Raw genomic sequence first — 23,186 nt, forward strand, 5'->3', positions numbered from 1 at the left:
TTGCCATTATGAACATGAAATAGTAACTCACTCTGGATTTAATTTGTGTTTCCCTTATTACAATTGAGGTTCAGAATGGTTCATTTGGATATCCTCTCCTGTAATAATTATCTATTATCAATTATGTATTTATAGATGTTCTTTATATATTGAGAATACTAATCTTTTGTTCATAATGATGCTTTGGATATTTCTTAAATATGCTTTTAATCTTGATGCCAGTTTTATGAGTCTTTTCCTTTCCTGTTTCCTATGTATAATTGAAGAAATCTATCCTAATTCTTCTATTTAAATACTTTAGACTCCTGTTTTTCACACATCTTTAGTCCAACTAAATTTGTTTTTATATACAATGCAAATAATGTCTGCTTTTTCCCAGAAAGAAAGTCAGTTGTCCTATAGCAGTTATTGAACAGTCCTTTCTTTTTCTTTTAATGCCTCCCCTGTTAATCCAGATTAGATTCTACAGATCTAACATGTACCTAGGTGTGTTCCTGAGCTTTCTGTTTTATTCAGTTTATCCACCTCAGTGTTGCTACCCCTACTGTCTTAAATGCTAGGACTTAATAATAACAACTAGCCCTTGTTATGTACAAGGCACAAAGTCCTTTATGTGTATTACTTTATGTACTCATCAATAACTTGATTAAATGTGTTTATTTTTACCTCTATTTTACTGAAGAAAATGAGGTACAAGAATAATGAAAAGTAGCCCAAATTTACGCATCTAGAAAATGAACACTGGAGCTAACTGTGAATATGTATTAGGATTTATTTTATGCTCTGTAATAAAATATTATAATTGTTTTCATAAAACATCCTTTTTCATCTCTCCTAAGTTCCTTTGTGTGAAGGGAACCTTTTTTTGCATTGTATTCTCTAATATCATATTAATAACATTAATATTATTAATAACTATTGAATTTTCTTCTATCAGCTTTAAGTCTTGCCACACATCTCTTAATTAGTTCTAATTTTTTGTAGACTCTCAATTGTAGGTTTCCTTTCAAATTCTTATAGCTTGCTGTTTTTTCTCAATTCACTGCATTGGATAGGATTCATATACAGTGTTGAATAAAAGAGGTTAGAATGGATATCTCTGCCTTATTCCCTACCTCAATAAAAAAAAACATTCCAAATGTTTTCATTCTAAGCATAATATCTCCTACAGGAGGTTTTGGTAGCTATTTATGTGACGTTACAGAAGTTTCTATCACCTCCTATTCTATTATCATGGACATGTGCTAAAATATAATGCATTTCTTGCATACATTCAGATGATTATGATTTTTTCATTTAATCTCTTCATATGTTGAATTAAATTAATAGATTTTCTGGTTGTGAGTCACCTGGATTCTTGGGATTAATCCAATCAGTTGTAATGTTATTCAAGCACATTGCTGATAAAATAACCATCGTTTTATTTTAGTTTTGCATCTGTTGTTTTATAATTTTTAGCATTACACTTTTCTGATTTTGATATTAAGAATATTAATTGCAATCTTTTTGTGGGGGGCAGTTATCAAGGATTAAACTCAGGGGCACTCAAGCACTGAGCCACATTGCCAGCCCTATTTTGTATTTTATTTAGAGATAGGGTCTCACTGAGTTGCTTAGCATCTCACTTTTGCTGAGGCTGGTTTTAAATGCATGATCCTCCTCCCTCAGGCTCCTCAGCAACTGGGATTACAGTCATGTACAACCATGCCTGGCTGATTTTCATTCTTATAATGAGTCAGTTTTTACCTTTTTTCTAATTTTTGGAAAAGACCTTTATGTAATCTTTATAGATAGTAGGATCCACTTCTTGATGACAAAATCATTTAATCACAAGTCTGGTGTGTTTATTTTTTGTTGTTGTTCTTTCTAGATATACATAACAGTGAAGTATATTTTAACACACATACATAGAATAAATATAACTTGTTCTAGTTAGGATACCATTATTGTGGTTGTACATGATATGGCATTACATTGTCATATATTCATATATAAGGATAGGAAATATGTGTCTGATTCATTCCACTGTCTTTTTTTTCTATTCCCATCCCCCTCCCTTCCTTTCATTCCCCTTTATCTAGTCCAATGAACTTCTAATCTTCCTCTCCCTTGTTGTGGGTTAGTATCCACATATCATCCACATATTAGAGAGAACATTCTGCCTTTGGTTTTGGGGGACTGGCTTATTTCATGTAGCATGATATTCTCCAGTACCATCCATTTACTGGCAAATGCCATCATTTCATAATTTGTTATGGCTTAATAATATTTCATTGTGTATATATGCCACATTTTCTCTATCCATTCATCTGCTGTAGGGCACCTAGGTTGGTTCCATAGTTTGGCTATTGTGAATTGAGCTGTAAACGTTGAAGTGGCTGTATCACTGTAGTATGCCGATTCTAAGTCATTTGGTGAGTTTTTTGGTAATGGGAGACGATAGTTGTAAGAAAAATTTAAGTATTGATTTGTTTTCTATAATGATTATTCAGAATTATTTTATGTAAGTTTACAAACTATTGACATAAAATTATTTAAAATATTTTCTTATGATTTTAAAATGCCAAAAGACATAGATGAAGCTTGAGTGCATATTAACTATGTGACTGCCTACTGTATGATTCCAACTATATTACATTCTGGAGTAGGCAAAACTATGCAGTCAGTAAAATATAAAAAAAATCAGTGGTTGCCATGGGTGCAGGGGAGGAAAGGGAGACAGAGAATTTTTAGGTCAGTGAAATTATTCTTCATGATATTATAGTGATGGATACATGTCATTTTGCATTTATCAAAACCACAGAATTGTACAACACAAAGAGTAAGCCTTAAGGTTTATGTGACATTACCGAAGTTTTCATCTATTCTTTTTTCTGTTATCATGAACATGTGCTTAAATATAATGCATTTCTTGCATATATTCAGATAATTGTGATTTTTCCTTTAATCTGTTAATATTGTTAATATTGGGCAATAATGACAGCCATTAACATAGGTTCACTGAATGTAGCATATGCATCACTCTGGTGGGGGATGGCAATGACGGGGGAGGTTGAACATGTGTGGCATACAGTATTATATCCAAACACTCCAGACTTTACACTCAATTTTCCTGTGAATCTAAACTATCCTAAAAACAGAGTTGGTGGATCTAAAAAATTTATCTACTAATTTCTGCTTAGTCTTATATTTTTTCTATTTTTTATAACTGTTTTGTTCTTTTTCAAGCACCTTTGTAGTGGCACCCCCTTTCTCCACAGAAAATCTTAACTGGGCTTCTCCAGAAATTTTCACCATGGCTGATTTTAGGACTGACAGCAAAAGAGTCTCTAAGAAAGAATTCAATGTAGATAAGCTTCCTATTTTACTTGGCCACTGGCCGAGAAGATACCAGCACTCCATGTGCTGGACACCCCCTTACTAGTTTTTCACAAACATATCCAGTAGAGTTCTTTGAAGAAGTGTGCAAACAAGGCCTCTGGCCTTGAGCTGGGCTTCACAGAGATGTCTATATTTTTAAGATAAGTTACAGTTGGGCTCCATGGCAACAGCTGGCAAGGGGAGGGAAGAAGGGGAGAAGAAGGTCTTCCTTTCTCAGGTGTTGTCGTTGAAGGGTTAGCTTGCCCAGAACAGTGAAAGAAAAAGCTGCTTTTATGTGAACTTTTGCAGATTGTGAACCTCTGAGCCCCTCCCCTTACATGCTGGGTATAAAACTCTGAAACTCCCTGAACTCAGGGTTCAGGGGATTAATTGATTACAGCAAAAAACTGTGCCCTCTGAACCTGGCTGCAGCCAAATAAAACTGTTTCCTGCTATCTTCAGTGCCTTGCCTTGTCTGTCCCTACAACACCTTCATTAGAACTAACATACTTTCAATCTTAGTTTAGTAGTGCATTCAGTTTATAATTCTTTTCTTTTGAAACACACATTGCACATGCACACATAATGTGTGTAAACCCCCACACATTGTTATTTGCAGTAATTCTGTCTGTATTGTTATAAATATGAGACTATCATGATTTTCTTTTTAATATGTGAATTAAATATGTGTATATAGTTTGATGTATACCATTTTTTGCTTTTATAGCTTTGTAACAAAACTTTTAATCATATTGAAGTTGGAGCACATGATGTGTATGATACATGTTCTGAATTTGGTTTTGGAGAAACACAGCATATGATTGGTTTTTATAAATATTCTACATGACCATAAAAAGATATGTATTCTCTAGCTATGTGGTATAACAGATTAGTCATCTGTATATTGGTATTAAATCAGTCTTATTAATTATATTGTTCAAACTTCTATAACCTAATTACTTCTTGGTATATTATTCCCTTTTTCATAAGATATTATTTATTTTAATCCCTATTTGTGGTTCCTGACTTAGATTCTGTTTTGCCTGACAGTAATATTGCCACATCTGCTTTTTTTTTTTTATTAACATCAACTTGGTATTTTTCATTCCTTTATTTTCAATGTTTTGTGATTTGTTTAGATAAATCTATCTTAAATAGCATAGGGTGAATTTTCCAAAGCTAATGATAAAGTCCATCTTTTAATAAGCAGATTTCCTGATGCTGCTGTGATGAGTTTCTTCACTTATGTTCTGAAGGTCAGAAGTGGAAAGTGTCTAGAAGGCTGCACGAGACTCTGGGGAAGAGCCTGCTTCCCTGCCTTCCCAGCTTTGGGAGGCCACCCGCATTCCTTTCCTATGGCCATTTTCTCTATGCTCAAAGCCAGCAGCATCTTCTCCCTCTCTGACCTTGACTTTCATCTGTGCCTCTTTCATCTTTCTCTGTCTTACTCTTCTGCCTCCCTCTTAAAAGGACCTTTGTGATTACCCTGGGCCCAGACCCATAATCCAGAACAATCTCTTCATCTCAAGATCCTTAATCATGTCTGAAAATCTCTTTGACATGTAAGGCAACATGTTCATGGATATCAGGGATTAAGACATAATTTGTGGAGGGCCATCATTCACCTATCACATCAAAATTTAGCTTTCTAACCCTATTGTGGTTGTGGTGCATGTTGGATTATTTCTGCCATATCATTTTATTTCTCCTGTATACTTTACTGTTTCTCCCCCTTGTTTTTCTTTTTGTATTTCTCTACTTCCTTTTCTTTTATATTTGAGACAGAGTCCCTGTTGCCTAGGCTGGTATGAAACTCATGGCCTTAAATGATCCTCCTGCCTCAGCCTCCTGAGCATGTGCCACCATACCTGGCTTGGTTTGTATTTGTTTGTTTGCTAAATTATATCCTTCTAAGTTCTTTGATAAAGGTCTCATTTCAGTTCAGCGGAATATAAGATCCCACTATTTGAAAGCTACCACTATTTGAAAGGTTGCCTTTTCCTTCCAATTTTCAATTGTTGCTGGTAAATATGCCACTGTGACCTGATTATTGTTCCTACATGGGTAACTTGTCTTTTCTCACTAGTTGCTTTTAAGATTATGTTTTTATCCTTTATTTTCTTAAATTTCTCTTCAATGTATCAGAGGATTTGTGTCTTAAATTCTGGAAAGTGTTTTAGCCATTATCTCTTCAAATGTTTCCTCTTTGCTATCTCTCCTGTTTGCTACATTGGTCCAGCTTCTACATATGATAGAAAACATTTGACCCTTAACTTTCTGAGTCTGGCTTATTTCACTTACCTGATGTTCCCCAGTTCCATCTATTTACTACAAATGCCATAATTTCATTCTTCTTTATGACTGAGTAAAACTTCATTGTGTATATGTACCAGGTTTTCTTTATCCATTGGTCTGTTGACAGACACCAAGGCTGATTCCATGATCTGGCTATTGTGAGTTGCACTTCTATAAACATTGATGTGGTTGTATCACTGTAGTGAGCTGATTTTAGATCTTTTGGATAAATACCAAGGAGTGGGATAGCTGGGTCATATAGTGGTTTTATTCCTATACCGAGGAATCTCCATACTGCTTTTCAGAGTGGTTGTACTAATTGGTAGTCTCACAAACAAAATAAGAGTATTCCCCACGTCTTCCCCAACATTTATTGTTATTTGTGTTCTTGACAATTGCCATTCAGGCTGGAGTAGGATTTTGATTCTTAACTGTCATTGTTTCACAATCTTTGTTTTATATATATTATCCTCTTCTGCATCACTTCAAGGATCTCAGATGGGCTTTCTAATCAACTTCAGTTTGAGCTATTGATTGCTCAAGAAAAAAATCTATTACCTGGTTGTCTGCAGCTTCTGAGCATTTGAAATTTTAAATGATAAATCAGTCTAGCACAGAGTATGTTTTTTTCTCTCATTCTCAGTGTCCACATCTCCCTTTCTATAATTCTAACGTTTGCCTTCACCCTAGACACAATCACTAGTCCAGAATCAAGTCTTAAACCTCCTTGCTCATGGGGATATTGGAGACTCAGGTTTGGTCATTGGAAAGCCCGAGGCTTGGCCTATGGTCTGTCTATCTGACAGTCACTATTTCCCGACCACCATGCCCACCTCGCTGGCATGAGTGCATTTGTCGGAACATTCCGGCTTCCGTAGGTCTTATTCCACATATATAGGAAAGCTGCCTTGGCTCGGGACTGGCCCTCATCCATTGCTTCCTGCAGGATCTTTTGGTTTCCATTTTTATTCCTCAAAACACTTCTACTGATTCAAGAACCTGGCACCTCCTAGATGGTAGCTTCAGTCAGTCCTGTTCTGTTTCACTTATGGGCCGTGTGATACTCATCTTGTTTTTGAATGTAGCCATACCCAGCTCTTCATGTTTTCTGAAATCTTTCTTAATTTTCTGTGTGTCAGAAAAACATGTTCCAAAGCTTAAGCTCGTTGACTTATAGTCTTCTTAACTACTTTATAGTCTTTTATGTATTAATATACAGTCTTTTTGTATTAATATCCTCCTTACAGAAGGAGGGTGTAATGTATTTTCAATTGGCATAAAAGCAGAGTTCTTTTCTCTTTGCCTTCATTGTGAAAAATCTGTAAAAGAAATAGTAATAAGGGAATAAGAACAAAATTCTACTGTGCCATGATGGACATCTTTTGTCACATAAAATTCATGGCCATTCCAAAATGGTTTAGGCTCTTCCTGAGCCATCCCAAAGTGACCTATTTAGTGACAAGAGGATGCCAGTGGCAATAACATCAAGAACCTTCCAGAAGCAAATATTTGTGCTTAACAAAGAACTGAGAGTCTCTCGCCCCCACCTAAGACCTCTTTCACTTTGGAAAATCTAAATATGAAACCCAGAGGATAGATTCTAGCAGGTCGTATTGATTATAAACTATACAGAGAGAAGGAAAGCTATTGATTGAATGTTAGTTAACACGATGGGTCAGCATCTTCCCTGAATTTAGAATGACAGCTCTACCGGTCGAATATGATTAGTTTGAATTTAAGCTAAAGCCAAAATGAAAGGAGGGGGGTTTGGTTCAAATGTCACTAGGGAGCTGTCAAAAACAAAACAAAAAAACGGGAAGTATCTTGGTTTCTTGCATACTTTGCAAGCCTGTCCATCTTTATTCTGTCTCTGATCTTAATTAGTTTTAGAAAATTGGGTTTCTTCTTTTTTTTTTTTTTTTTTTTTTTTTTTTTCACATAAGAGTTTATTTGTCAGAGCTGACAAATAAAGGCCTTCTGTCTATAGGAGAGAGAGGCAAAATGGGCTTGAGTTCTGGGACTTTTATGGGAGAGGCTCAGGAATCAGAGCCAGGAGGGTCCTCACGCAGGCAGTTAAGGGTTGGGTTGTAAGTGGTGAGGCTTTCTCAGAAATGCCCTTGGACCGGGAAAGTGAAACTTTTTCCTTAAAATGGCGGCTGTCACTTAAAATGGCCATCCAGATGCCAAGCAGGGACCTTGTAGCCTGTGATTCAGGAGTCCAGCATTTTCAGGTTTCTTTTTTTTTTTTTTTTTTTTTTTTTTATTGTTGGTTGTTCAAAACATTAGGTTTCTTCTAATTAACTATTATTCAAGTGTACAGTTAATACCTGTCAACACAGAAGGGGTTTAGATAAAACTTCCTCGCTATGGGTCAGATAAGTCTTTTTCCTCAAATCTCATCTTCCTACTTCCATAAAAATGTGTATCTTCTTCCCCACAACCAGCACCATCACCAGCCCAACTCATGTCACTTTTAAGAGTCATTGTCTTTGTCACTGTCAACTAAAGCATGTACTGTGCCCATTTTGTGCACTGACAATAAAAGTCATAATTCAACATTAAACCAGTACAAAACAGAATAACCACTGTTATATAATGAACAAAAGCAAGAAATGCATTAAAGTAGCATGGTACAGAGGTTTTTAAAGGTATGAAACCCCTAACATATATTCATCAATCTTATATGATGCTCACCAGGGAGAAAATCATATTCTTCCTCAGTTCCATTTCCCCTTCTCTATACAAGTAAAATGGCAGAGACATTCATTGCACAGTAGAACTTTCCATAGGATGGCACTTAGGTGTTTCTTTCTTTTCTTTTTAATGTTAGTTGCAATGAAATTTTTGTGTACAACATAAAGTTTTGTGCTTTGGAAGAAAAAAAAATCTCTCTTAGATGTTAGGATATTAAATTGGGATGAATGATCAGGGAGGGAAGGGTAACATCATCTGAGAGAAGACATGGTCTAGGAGTTGTTAAGTATGAGTGTGAAGTAGGGCGCTGTTCCATCAAGAGTACAGGTGTTGTATTCCAGCAGATCTGGGATCAAGTTCTAATTCTGCAAATACTAACAAGTTTCTTAACCTTTGTGGGCCTTGGATTCCTTCTCTTTAAATGTAACTAAAATGGTATCTAGAAGATTAAACATGATGATAATGTAGAAAGTGTCTGTTGAAAATCTAAGCACTCAATAAATTTAAATTATTAATGTTAACAAATAAAAACAACCAGGTCAAATGGCTTATGGAAAGGCATAAATATTTGTGGATCTGTAGCTGAAGGAAAAGAAATGAGGGACCTTGAGAGGGGCCCTAAGCTTCTGAACTAATACATATAGTACAGAGTTCTGTGAAATGGGCTCTCGAACACTCTTTTTTTCACCCTTCACTTGTTTCCCTAAATTTTAGGCAGTGAAGCCATTTTATAAAATACAAAAAAAAAAAAAAAAATCAAAACCGAAACTGTTGATGAATGCCTATGTGTCTTTTAATATGAAAGAAAATAGGTTTTTAAGTTCATTATCTTTTTGATTCTCTTCTTGGAGCTTATTTGCTTGTACAGATCCCCCAACCCCACCCGCCCACCAGGCATTGTGTCCCTCATGCCCACATGCTTAGGTACTTTCCTGTTTCCCTTTATTTAACCATATCTGTGCCTTGTAAACATAAGTGACACCTTTCACTAAATCTGAGAAGGCAGTGACTTTCAGAAAGAACATTATGGTCTTTGTTTGGGGATGGTAACCTATTAACCTAAAAAGACTATTGATATGCATTATTTGAGAGCAACATGAATTACGTATACCAGCTTCCCTGGCGCACAGTCAGTTAGTTGGCTTTACAGTTCTTACAGACTTTTTTCCTCCATAGATAGTAAAATCAAGAAGTGGATCATGTTTGACCAGCAGGGACTCTCAACATATCAGTGACCAACTCTTGCTACTCAATCTATCATTTCAAACTATTTCCTTTTGGGAACAAGGGGAGACTGGGCAAAATGTGAAAATCATGAGTCTGAGGGAATCAGGGAGCAACCAGTCTAGTGAGAAGTCAAGAGCAAAAAGAAACCAAGAGACTTTTGCTCAATATTTGGGACAACTTTTCCTGTGTCACCCCAGAAAAGGTTAAAAAGAAGAAAAGAGCTTTCAAAATACTTAAAGATCTAGAGAGATTTTTAAAAATGAGGCAGGATGAGCTAAGGATATAAAATCGAGAGGAGGATGTGGGGTAAAACTCCCAGACTTTGAGTGAGGACTCCAGAAGGCCACGCACTAAGAACAAGGGTAAACTAGAATAGACCCTCAATTCAAATCATTTCAATCTCTGCCTAGATGCAGGAAATTCAGTATGGCCATTCCTTCACAGCTTTCCCAGAAGCAAACATACATCAACCCTGGAGGAAGAAAACATTCTGGGCCTGAATGTGTCTCCAGAATATGTATGTACAGTGTCCAACAGTAAATCCAACAAACATAAATCAGTTCATATAATTTACCACATAAATAGAGTTAAGGAAAAGAATCACATGGTTATCTCAATAGATACAGAAAAAAATCTTTGACAAAATATAGTACCTATTCATGTTAAAAACACAGGAGAAACTAGGGATAGAAAGAACTTAAGATTATAAAAGCTATATACAACAAACTCAAGACCAATATCATATTGAACAAAGAAAAACTGAAAACATTTTCTCTAAAAATGCTTTCACCTGTCACTTTTCCTATTCAACATAGTTCTTAAAACTCTGGCCAGAATAATTGGGCAAGAAAAAGGAAATTAAAAGGATAATAATAGGAATAAAAGGCCAAAATACCTATTTGCTGATTATATGATCCTGCATCTAGAAGACCCAAAAACTCTACCAGAATATTTCTAGAGTTGATATTAAAAATTTAGGAAAGCAGCAGGATTCAAGAACAACATACATAAATCAATTGCTTTCCTATACTGAAGAACTCTATCCCAGTTTCAATAATCTCAAAAAAATTACTTGGGAATAAATCTAACCAAGGAGGTGAAAGACAACTGTAATGAAAACTATAGAATACTGAAGAAAGAAATTGAAGAAGTCATTAGAATATGGAAAGGCCTCCTATGTTTTTGAATAGGCAGAATTAATATTATAAAAAATGCCATATTATCAAAAGTGTTGCACATATTCAATATAATCCCTATCAAAATACCAATGACATTCTTCACAGAACTAGAAAAATAGCAGTTCTACAATTCATTTGAAAGAATAAAAGATATAGACTAGCCAAAGCAATAATGAGCAAGAAGAATTATACTGAAGACATCATAATACCTGATCTCAAATTATACTACAGAGCTACAGTAACAAAAATAGTGTTGTATTGATATCAAAACAGATATGAAGACCAGTGAAATAGAGTAGAAGACACATAGACAAATCCACAAAAATATTCAACAAAGGTGGCATGTGATATTCAACAAAGGTGGCAAAATGAAAGGTTGATTATTCTCTCTTATATCTGGATGCTAACACATACCCATGGAGGAAAAAGAAATATTCAGTGTATTAGACAAAGAGTAAAGAAAGGAATAGAGGGGTAATAGGAATAGGAAAGACAGTGGAATGAACCTGACACATCTTTCCTATGTACATATATGAATACACCACAGTGAATCTTCACATTATGTATATCCACAAGCCCGGGATCCTAATTAGAATAAGCTATACCCTATGTTTATATAAATATGTCAAAATTGACTCTACTATCATGTATAAATAAAAATACAAAAAAATATGATACTTAAAGGAAGTGCCAAAACTATACATCTGAGAAAAATAGCCTTTTTTAACAAACGGTGCTGGGAAAACTGGATATTCATATGTAGAGGAATGAAACTAGATCCCTATCTTTCACACTGCACAAAAATCAACTCAAAGTGGATCAAAGATGTAAGAATTAACTTTGCAACTATTTGAAGAAAACATGGGTTCAACACTCCAATATTATTGGCTCAGTAATTACTGGCTTCCTTAACAAGATCCCTAAAACTCAAGAAATAAAACCAAGAATCAATAAGTGGGAAGGCATTAAATTTAAAAATACTTCTGCACAGCAAAAGAAACAATTGAGAGTGTAGAGAGAGAGCCTACAGAATGGTAGAAAATATTTGTCAGCAACTCCTCCAACAGGGAATTATTAGCCACAATATATAAAGAACTCAGAAAACTTAACACCAAAGAAAAACAAATAACTCAATCGAAAAATTTAAAGAACTAAACAGACCTTTCTCAAAAGAAGAAATACAAATGGCCAACAAATACATGAAAAATGTTCATCATTCCTATCAATCAGGCAAATGCAAATCACATAGTTAGAATAGCAATCAACAAGAACATAAATACTCATAAATGCTGGTGAGAATGTGAGGAAAAAGGTGTATGCAAACATTATTGGTGGGACTGCCAATTAGTAGAACCACAATAGAAAAGCAATATGGAGATTCCTCATAAAACTAAGAATGGAACCACCATATGACCCAGTTATATCTCATTCCTCAGTATTTATCCCAACAATCTAAAGTCAGCATTCTATAGGAATGCAGCCACATCAATGTTTATAGCAATTCACAATAACCAAACTATGGCTTAGTGCCCTACAACAGAGGAATGGATAAAGAATATTTGGTATATGCACACAATGGAGAGTTTTACTCAGCAATCAACAAAAATGAAATTATAGCATTGACCAACTGGAGAACATCCAGCCGGACTCAGAAGGTCAAGAGTCGAATGATTTTACTCATAGGTGGAAGCTAGAGCAAAATAGGGGGAAATGGGGGAAGACTCCATGAAAATAGAAGGAAGATCAGTGGAATAAAGAGGGGAGGGAACGGGATGGGAAAAGGGAGGAACTACAAAATGAAATGGACAAGATTATGTTATGTACATATATGAATATACCACAGTGAATTTCACCTTTATGTGAATCTATAAAGCACCAATTATAAAACTATAAATAAACGGAAGGAAGATTGGTAGAATAGAGACAGAGAACAGATCGAGGGAAGTGGGCAGGGAAAGAGAAAGTACTGGGGACAAAAGTGGAACAAACTATACTCTGTGCATATGTGATTATGTCAAAATGAGCTCCAATATTATATGTAATTAGAAGGAACTGATAAAAAGCATTTTTAAAAGGAAGACATTTTATTTTATTTTATTTTTTACCCTTAACATTATTTTTATTAAGTCATTTTTATTTTATTTATTTATTTATTTTTGAGCAAGCAATCCTGAAGAAATTCAGTACTGTACAATTATGGTTAAACAACAACTGTTATTTTGAAATATTATAATATGTTATTTTCTTAAGAGCTAAACTTAATTAAAATAAAGATATCAATGAAATTAAGGAAGACATTTTAGACAGGCAAGTTCTCAAGAAAGTTACCATCTACATGTCCTTTCTCAGAAGGCTACTGAAGAAAACTCTACCGCACTGAAAAAGGCACGGGGTACAGGAAACGGGAGTCCCAAGGAGGCAACCCAGAGGAACCCACAGGATGGCCCTGTGTGGCATTCCTGGGTTGCCAGCCATGTCACAGGCCAGAGCGCAGCCTGTCCAGAGGAATTGAGACTCACGGCTCCAGGATAGATTAGTCTCCAAGGAAATGGAACTGATAGAAAGTCTGTATTCCTGAAAATATCAGGAGGAAGTTTGTCCCTTTGGTGGAGTCTCTGGGACTGAGACCACGATAGATTGAAGACCAAGTAAAGATAATAATTGCCGGGAGCATATAAGTTGTGGCGGGAAAAACAGGAAATGTAGCCACAGAACACTTTTTATGGCTCATCCATGAATAGTATTTGCATACTCATAATAATATAAATGCAAATATTTATCTCACCAAAAAGTAAGTTTTAGCTATATTAGGAGAACAGGGAGAAGAAAGTAGAGGAGAAAGAAAGAAAACAGAGAGATATAGAATAGAATTATTATTATCTTCCAAAGATAATGTCCAAACTAAAAAAATTAAAGAATAGAAGCAAGTTAGCTAGCGCAGCCGGTACTAAAAGAAAATGCTCAAAGAGCTGGCAGTGGCTGGCTGTGTTCAGGCCCAAGAATTTGAGTCTTGGCAAGATGGTAGAGTGGGTTCAAAAGACTACTGTTTTCCACAGTGTGCCTTTTCTAGAATTTGACATATTGAATTATGTGTGTATATATACATTTGATAAAGAGTAAAACAAAAAAATTAAAGTCTACCTACTATGCCCCCATTAATGGAGGGACAGGTAAATATGCAGATATCCTTTTTTTTCTTGTAGTCATAAACTGTATCTAGAAAATGACATAGAAAACCATTAACAGTAGCTACCTCTGGGAATGGTGACTAGTGACCATTCACAGGCATGAGAAAGACTCTTCACTCTTGGAATCCACCTGAGTTTCACACCCATGTACATGCATTCTTTACTTTAAAAAGGGCTTCTAAGAAAGACAGAAATTGAATGCTACTGAGGCATGAAGGCAGAGTTAAAATTAAATGGGCTCTAAAGAGACAATATCCTTTTAGGGAGAGTCCTTCATTTGCTAAATTTAAGTGTGTGTATCTTCTTACTACACCAATAATATTATCCTAAACAGTAAATAGGCAAAGAAAAGAGAAATCACTTAGTCAAATTTTGGTGTGCAACTTCTGAAAATTTTCCTGTGAATGAAGTCTCTCTGTGTATTCCTACCCTTTGCTAGCTATTTTCACTCAAGATGTATATTCATCACTTTTAATATGAATTATTAAGGAATGTTCCTCTACAGATCATCTTTACTGACTGATTTTATTGCCTCATATTACTTCAGCACCATTGATTTAACTAACTCTATCTCAGTGTTTCACTGCTATAAACAATGCTTGTCTTAATTACAGCTCACATCCTTAACTGTTTCCTTTGACTAAATTCCTAGAAACACAATTGCTGTTGTCGAACAACACAAACATAACTAAAAGTCTTAGTACATCTTGTGAATTATCTCCCAGAAAATTTGTACCAATTTATATCCTGTCCCACCCCCAGTGTCCCAGTGTTGGGGAACACACCTTTCTCTCTCTCACTCTCCTCTCTGCCCCTTCTCCCTCTCTCCCAGACTGTTGCCAACATTTTTGTTTTTGCCAAATCTAGTAAAAAAATTTTTAAAATTTTATTATTTAAATTTGTGTTTCTTTAGCTTTCTAGTAAAGCTGGGCATTTGCATATATTTGTTGGCCAACAAGTATTATTTTTGAGCCTTGTCCCCATTCCCGGTCCTGTCCTGACCAAGGGGAGAGAAAACCAGTAAATAGAATGGTTTCTTTCTCTGGAGTTCACAATCTCACAAAAGAAATGAGTACATAGACAGGTTGAAATGTGTAAGCACCGAGGAGGAAGTGATTCATTCTTCTGTCAAATGCAAGTTCATCATAGGTGAGAACATTTGAGTGGTGACTTGAAGACTAAGGAGGTCAGAGAAATGGGATACATTCCTGAGAGTAGCATCTTTAGATGCAGTGATGATGTTTGGCACATTTGGGAAGGGTAAATGACCTGGTATCCTAGGAAGCAAGTCTAGAAAAAGCATTGGGGCCCTTTTATGAAGACTGGTACTATATCCTCCAGATCAAGCATATCTGGTATACCAGTCCTGATTGCAGGCTTCCATGTTTGCAGAGGGTCTGAGTGACTTCTCAAAAGGAAGTGAGATCCTCTCCTACCAAGATTCACACAAAATGATGTTTACCTCGACCATTGAATGTGAGCTTATAGATGGATCAAGCAGGAAAAAAATTGTGACAAACGTCCACCACTTTGGGATCCATGAACTGTGGAACTAGTATATAAAGTCTGGAGTGAGTATGTGTGTGCATGCACATAGATGTATGTGTATTTTCCTGTAGAAAGGTTTGTGGCTTTCTCAAAGGGGGTAAAAGATTCAACCACTGATCCGATCTGTGATGCAGGTTGGGGAGGGTGCCAGCAGGAAGTTTGGAAGATACCATGAATGTGCTAAACACCGTGCTAGATGCTTGGTACCTACTTTTTTCATCTTCAAGTAGCACATTTAACAGATAAGGAAACTGAAACCTAGCTCTTTCAGATTAGCTCAAAGTTACTGGACTACAAATGGCAGAGTCCAGAACTGACCACCAAGTCATGTGACTCTAAGACCCACAATTTTAATCGTGACCCTGAACTGCCTCCTTTATTAAGCTCTAGCACCAATTGCTCTGCACCTCAATCTCTGAATTATCAGTTAATTCTTTTAAGCCGTAAAGTGACTCACTTAGAGAACTATATGACAGAAAGGAGACAGGCCTTAGTGACTCTTCATTGTTCTCATTTCACACACAAAAAGTCGATCATCTGCTGAGTTAATAGTATAAATCTGAAGAAATCCCTCACCCTGCATGTTGGTTCCTGTTATTATTTGCTTCCTCTCATTCCATGGGAGGAAATTCTCGCAGATTTCAATTGGCAAATGAATTATTTTGAAGAAAAGTGCACAGTACTACTTTTTCCAGGCTTCATAGCTGCTAGCAATACAGAATAACAGGTCCGTCTGAGGATATTCACACTCTCAGTTATTGTTGATGTGACATGTGCAAACAATAGCCCTCACGTCTACCTTTCATGGTAAATATTAAATACACAATAAGGAAACTCATAAAAGCTCTGGCCTATTTATCTTGGGAGCTGAGCACTGCCTAAGCTGTGCGCTGATGCCCTATTGACAAACAAAAAGCAAATGTTATCTTCAGATACATGAAACCTCAGAGAGAAAGGCTCAGCACTAATCATCAGTGGGCACGAAATTCTAAATTGCCAAAGAACACGAATATTCCATCTTCACAGCATCATGCACCTGCATGCACACGCTTCCTGATGTGTTATTCGTGGTCTGCTGAAATGGTTGGTTTTCCAGCCCCAGTCCACAGAAAAGGCAGAGGCAGCTATTGCTGAATCTTTGATGAAAGACTTGTTTTATCATCTGCCCCAAAAAAATATATAGATAGATAGATAGATAGATAGATAGATAGATAGATAGATATAGTTTTCGATTGCTGGACAACAAATCACCACAAATTTAGGGGCTTGAAACAATCCTAATAATCTGTCTGTATGAGTCAGGAATCCAGGCTTGGGCTGGCTGGATCTTCTCCTTAGGATTATAAAAGGCTCAAATAAGTATGTTGACAAGCTGAATTTCTTACAAGAGGCTTGACTAGGGAAAGGCCGGTGACTAGGCTCTTCAGATTCCTGGAAGAATCCCTTTTCTTGTAGTTGAATGATGGAAACCCCTTTTCTTGATGGCTATCAGCAAGGACTGTTGTCAACTGCTTTGGAGCCACCCACTGCTCCCTGTGTCGTGGCCCCTCCCAAAAGCCCTCTTATGCTTGGCTTAGCCTCACTAGGAAGAGCCCAGTCTGATTAAAGTCAGCATGTTAAAGTCAACTGATTTGGGATCATAACTACGTCTGCAAAATCCCTTCATGGCAGTGCCTAGATTTATGTTTCTGACTGGAAGTCAGTTGTCCTCCCGAGAGATGGACATCTTCAGAGCCATTTTAGAATTCTGCCTACCACAAGCCCCAACATGGTTCTCTTCTGGAGAGTATTGTAATCTTTTATTTTTTAGCAAACACTGTTGAGCCCATCATGAGGTATATGTGGGGCCTTTTGGACTTCGGTGAAATGGTGACAATGCTGTCATTTGTGAGGACCAGATACTATGCCGAATTTCACAAGCCTGACCTCCTTTAGCCATCACCACAACTCACGCAGAAGATACCATCTATATCCTGAGCTACACAGGAAAAAACTGAGACTGGACATGGCTGAGTGACACAGTCCAATCTGGGAAATGGCAGAGCAGGGATCAAACCCACATCCCTTTTCTTTCAGAGCTCTCTCTCCTAAGCTAATTCCATTCGTTGTTATCTTGCTGTACTGTGGTTTTTAAAAGGTTACAAAATGTCCTCCAACACTATGATGACAACCATCTATCTATGTCTTCTTTAGCCTAAAATTTCCTCTGAATAACAGAAAATGTCACGTAGACTAAGTCCTCCCTAAAAGTGAAGGGCACACCTAAAAGTCAAATACCAAATAGACAAATAGATGCTAGAAGTTTATAGTCTGACTTGTAGGGCTGGCCCAAGGCCTTAGCATCGGCATCGTAATGTGCCTTGTTCTTTGGATTCTGTGATGTATTTTTCCGTCTGATTTTGTGCCAATTATTGATTAATAAGCTTCATCAAAAAGGAAACTCACCAATTCAGCCCTGGAAAGCAGCTTCATGTCTTCTTTCCAAAGCGGCTAACCTGTATCAGCATGAACCAGAATAGCAACGGCGCACATCCCCCAAGTTGACATGACACTCATGCCATGACATCCTCAAAGCATCACAAATAGAGGACTGACCTGTGTGACTGGCTGGAGAAAGAAAACAAATGGTTGGAGTGGGGGAAATGACATTGGCAGTACCCTCTTTTAAATGCATCTCACTGTTTGATGTAAAAAAGGACGAAAATGACATTGATTTATGTCTTTTTAAAATTTGTCCTTTTTAGATATAAACAACAGTAGAGTGTATTTTGACATGCTATACGTATGTGGAGTGTAACTTATCCTAATTAGGATCCCATTCTTGTGGTTGTACATGATGTGGAGTTTCACATGAACATAGGAGAGTTATGTCTTAATTGTAAGCTGAATCTTAAAAATGAGCAAAATGTAGAACACTCTAAGGCCACAAATTTGAGGAGAAAGCCCAACGGATTGAACTCTTTTTGCCTAGAACATTCTTATTTGTTCTCCTAGCTATCCTTCCATTTGTCCTAACAACAGATGGATGTGAACTCTGGGCCCAGGACTATCACAAGATTTGAAACACCAAGTTATTCTCCCACTTGAGTCCTTTCGCTTTTCAAAAGCTGATATTTAGGAAAGTTGGAATTGGGAGAATGCCCGAGTTTGTAGTGGTGGACTGAACCAACAAGGTAGTTTTAGCAGAGAGCCAGCTAGCAGCTAACCATGCCCATTTCCCTTTTCTCTGGACCCAGAGTTAGACTACATTTCCCAGCCTCCTTTGAGGTTAGGTGTGGCTACATGACTGAGTTCTGGCCAGTGAAAATGGACACAAGTGATATGCTCCACTTCAAGGTCTGGTCCTTAAAATCCTAGCACATCACCCTCCTTTCTCCTTCTCCACCTGTTGGCCAGCAATGAACCAATGTCCAGAGTATCCTGGAAAGCCACAGAATCTTTTTAGCTGAGGTCCTTGAGTGACTGACTGACTGGAACAGAGGCCCCTCCTCACCCACCAATTGGAATTCATTTTAATGGGCCTTGTTCTTTGGATTCTGTGATTTATTTTACTGTCTGCTTTTGTGCCAAGCTTGAGTAATAAATTACATCAAGAAGGAAATTCACCCACTCAGCCCTGGAAAGCAGCTTCAGGTCTTCTTTCCACAGAAGCTATAAGAAATAAGCTTCCATTATATTAAGCCATTGAGTATCAGAGGTCTTTCTGTTATAGCAGCTATCATTACCTTATCTAAAATAGCTGCTTGGAATATAAAAACTGCAAGTAAGACAGACAAGTAATTCTAAAAAAGGAGAAGGGCTGATTACTCGGGCATGAAAAATCTATTTCCCTGTATTGCTTTGATTGTGTAGGTCAGACTGAATATGTTATAAGTCAAGGACTCCTATCTACTGCAATAAAAAGTTTAGATGAAATGAAGCTAACTTGATCCATTCAAAAATATCAATAGAAGATTGAATTTGCATTTATAGCTCTTTTAGAACTCATTTTAGTGCTTTCACTTTGAGAATGTTAAAAAAAATTGCGGGGAATAAATTAAGAAAACACATTAGAAATTATTTCTTTGAACCTAAATATGAATAGAATATTGTAGCATCAATTCTTGTAGTTTTTTTCCTGCCAATAATAATTGACCTACACACGTGAAAATCAAACTTATAAGGATTATTATCTTTTACTAATATATTAACAAACAGTTATAACAAGAGCATTTTAATGTTCTGAAAGACAGGATTTGCTTACTTCTTAATATTTTAATATTCTGCTAGAGCTAAGTTTGAGTAGGAAAGTTACAGGAGAAATTTTTGAAAAACACATTGAGTCATGCAAGAATTAGCATACTTTCCACAAGTGCCCTTCAAACATGGACAATTATCATACAAGTATCTCCATCTAAATCCTAGTTTATTTAGTGTAGTATTTGATGTTTAATTGTTTCCTTCTATTTTTATATCCCAAAAGATTCAAAGATCATGAGTAATAATAGACTCTTGACTTAAAGTTAAATCTATAATTTCCATTATTATTGAAGTTAAAATAAAATTTCCTCCCATCATTCATCTACATCCTCATTATATACAATTTATAATCTTGAAAATATTCTTCTTTGCTTTACTTAATTCACTTAAATTTTAAAATGCAATTTACTTATTTCCCATGTAGACTTTCAAACCAGGAGGAAATTTAACTAGCATTCTGGCCTAATACAATTTATCCTCCTTTGCAAATTGGAAAATTGGTATTTTGATTTAAGTATTAGATTCTCCTCGAATAAGTACCTGTGAGCCAGTTCCTAAAAGAACGATCCTTGATTGGGCCTCCCTGACCAGATTCAGTTTCTGAATCTGCACTTAAGCCAGATCTGGATTTTGATAATGTTCCAAGGCACTTACTGAATGTCACCCTGTGAGATTCTGCCTGCCTGCAGTCTCTAATACTTAACTGCAATATGCAATGTACATTCACATCAGGTACAGAGATCACTATGCAGCTCTATTCCAACTCCAACCCAAGCCTATCAGGAAGTTTCTGATTTACAGCCTCCGGTGCACCTGAGCCCCATCCAGTTACATGTCGTCTCATGTTTCTCCTTTCGTTCTTTTCAGTAGACATACACCATCGGAATTAAATGGAAGAAAGATGTTTTTAGCCTGGGATGTCCTCCAAAGTCCAGCTTAGAAGTAAATTTTACATTTGGTTTTAAATATGCCATTTTCCTCCATATGCTTTATTTTGAAGGGCTTCTTCTGAGTCACTATGCTTGGGAAAGTATGGGAAGCCAAGGAAGATATACCAGGGAACCATTGAGCTCTTCTCCACTGAACTGGACAGTTTGGCTTTTCCCCTGAGTCATTATCCTGGAAATTTTTAGATGATCTCCACAGCTCCTCTTCTTTAGATTTTTTCCTGATGCAAATTGGAAATCACTAAATATTTTCTATGACGATTAATCCACACATTACTTCTGAGTGGTGTGTTCCCCAAAATAAACAGAACTGTCAGAACTGATTTAGAGGAAACAGCAATCAAAACAGGGAAAGGATGTTTCTTATTAATTTTGAGATAATTGTTTATATATACAATTAGAGTAGAGTAAATTAGAGTTTTTAATCAATAGCATAATGTAATTAGGAACACACCACTTGATAATTAAGTCTAATTTCACATTTGGTGGAAAAATTGAAAATGTGTGTGATATATTTGTCTCAATCCAAGGGTTCCAGCATCCTCTGCTCTGAAAAGCACTGTCGCCCCAGCTCCTTCTGACTTGTATTTTTATTGTCTAGGTGTTGGTCTCCCCGAATGCCATCACTGTCAGCTCCTTAGGGAAAGATAATATGCTTTGGGCATTTTTGTGTTGTGGGAAATACAAAAATGGACCACAGGGTCATTGAATATATATTTGTTATATTTACTTGAAAAGTCCTAAAAACAATTTGCTCATCAAGTTTGCAGAAACCTAGAGGGACTAGGAAGAGCAGCTAGAATGGTGAATATCATAATCATGATTGCAAAATCTCCCAAGGGGATAAAAACCTTAGAAGAAGAAATATAAAATACCAAGACCTGAACCCTAAAATGCAGAAACCAAAATTCAGAACATAATGTGTGTGTTTAACAGCATATTATACACAGCTGAAAAAGGAATTAGTGAACTGGAAAATAGATCAGAAGAAACCATCCAAGATGAAGCACAGAGAGCAAAATGCAGATAGGAGGATAGGAGAGTGTGTAACAGGAAGTCACATGCGTGTATAAATGGAGTCCTCAGGATTGAAGGAAGAGAATGAGTCAGAAGCAATATTTAAACAGACAATGGTTGAGATAATATTTCAGAAATAAAAGATATCAAACCAAAGACTCTGGAAAGATAGCAAATTCCAAGCAGAATATTAAAGTATATTCAGACCTGGATATATTACAGTGAACCTCCACTGTAAGCATTCAAAGACAAGGAAAACGTCCTCAAAACAATCTAAGAGATCATCATCAATGAAGCAGAAATTATGTTTTAAACTTGAATAAACTGCTTCTTTTTGAGAGGACGCTGTTGTGGGTGCAGCGGAGCACTGTCCTGCCCGCTTCTGCTCCTGACTCACCGATCTTCTCTTTTGCCGAGGAACAAGTCAGTCAGGAAGCCATGCTGCAGCCCTGGCATTTAAAGACACTGGAAAGACACCCATGGAACCAGAGGTAGCGATTCCTCAAATTAGAATTACCCTTACCAGCCGTAACATGAAGTCACTTGAAAAAGCGTGTGCTGACTTGATCAGAGGCGCAAAAGGAAAAGAATCTCAAAGTGAAAGGACCTGTTCGCATGCCGACCAAGATTTTGAGAATCACCACAAGAAAAACACCTTGTGATGAAGGTTCCAAGACATGGGATCTTTTCCAGATGAGAATCCACAATCGACTCGTTGACTTGCATAGCCCTTCTGAGATCGTTAAGCAGATTACTTCCTATAGTATTGAGCCAGGAGTGGAGGTTGAAGTCACCATTGCAGATGTCTAAGACCACTGTTTTATTTATTTATTTTTTTTTTTTAAGAATTTTTTTTAATATTTATTTTTTAGTTTTCGGCGGACACAACATCTTTGTTTGTATGTGGTGCTGAGGATCGAACCCGGGCCGCACGCATGCCAGGCGAGCGCGCTACCGCTTGAGCCACATCCCCAGCCCAAGACCACTGTTTTAATAAATTGATTTTCAGTTGTTAAAAAAAATGCTTATGGCATGAGCCATTTTTTTCTGATTTGATACTGTACCTTACTTTGGAGCCTTATTTATGATGTAGAAGGTTTTCTTCCAAAGAGGTAGATTCAACCTACCGTCCAAAGAAGTGCACTAAAACCCAGTGTGTAAAAGGTCCAAAGAAGCACATCTCTACATCATATAAAAAAGATATGTCTAATAATTTGAGTTGTTAGACAAATTAGGAAAGAAGTAAGTTATCTGTCATCAAAGAATTTGATTAAAAAGCTAATATATTATTTCTTTGTCAAATATTTATTAAATACCTACTATATACTTGGCATAGCTATAGATGCTGGGGACATATCTGTGAGCAAGCAAATGCAAACAAAATTCCAAGTTCTTTCTATGTTTGGATTATATTGAAGTGCAAGGAGACAGACAATGCCCATGGTAACTAATTCTCGTTAGAAGATGGTAAGTAAAAAGGAGAAAAACAGAGC

The 23,186-nt window shown here is 36.6% G+C and overlaps 1 protein-coding gene and 1 pseudogene across 8 annotated transcripts in view; both read left to right on the forward strand.

Moving 5' to 3' along the window:
- Positions 1-23,186, forward strand: part of Hydin (HYDIN axonemal central pair apparatus protein) — a 398,809-nt gene that overhangs the window by 200,509 nt on the left and 175,114 nt on the right. The window lies entirely within an intron of this gene.
- LOC131423824 (small ribosomal subunit protein uS10-like) lies at positions 3,542-22,661 on the forward strand (annotated as a pseudogene).

The sequence above is a fragment of the Marmota monax genome, unplaced genomic scaffold (assembly GCF_021218885.2).
Source record: "Marmota monax isolate L192 unplaced genomic scaffold, Marmota_monax_Labrador192_F-V1.1 WCK01_AAM20220418_F8-fsc00024, whole genome shotgun sequence".
Lineage (NCBI taxonomy): Eukaryota > Metazoa > Chordata > Mammalia > Rodentia > Sciuridae > Marmota > Marmota monax.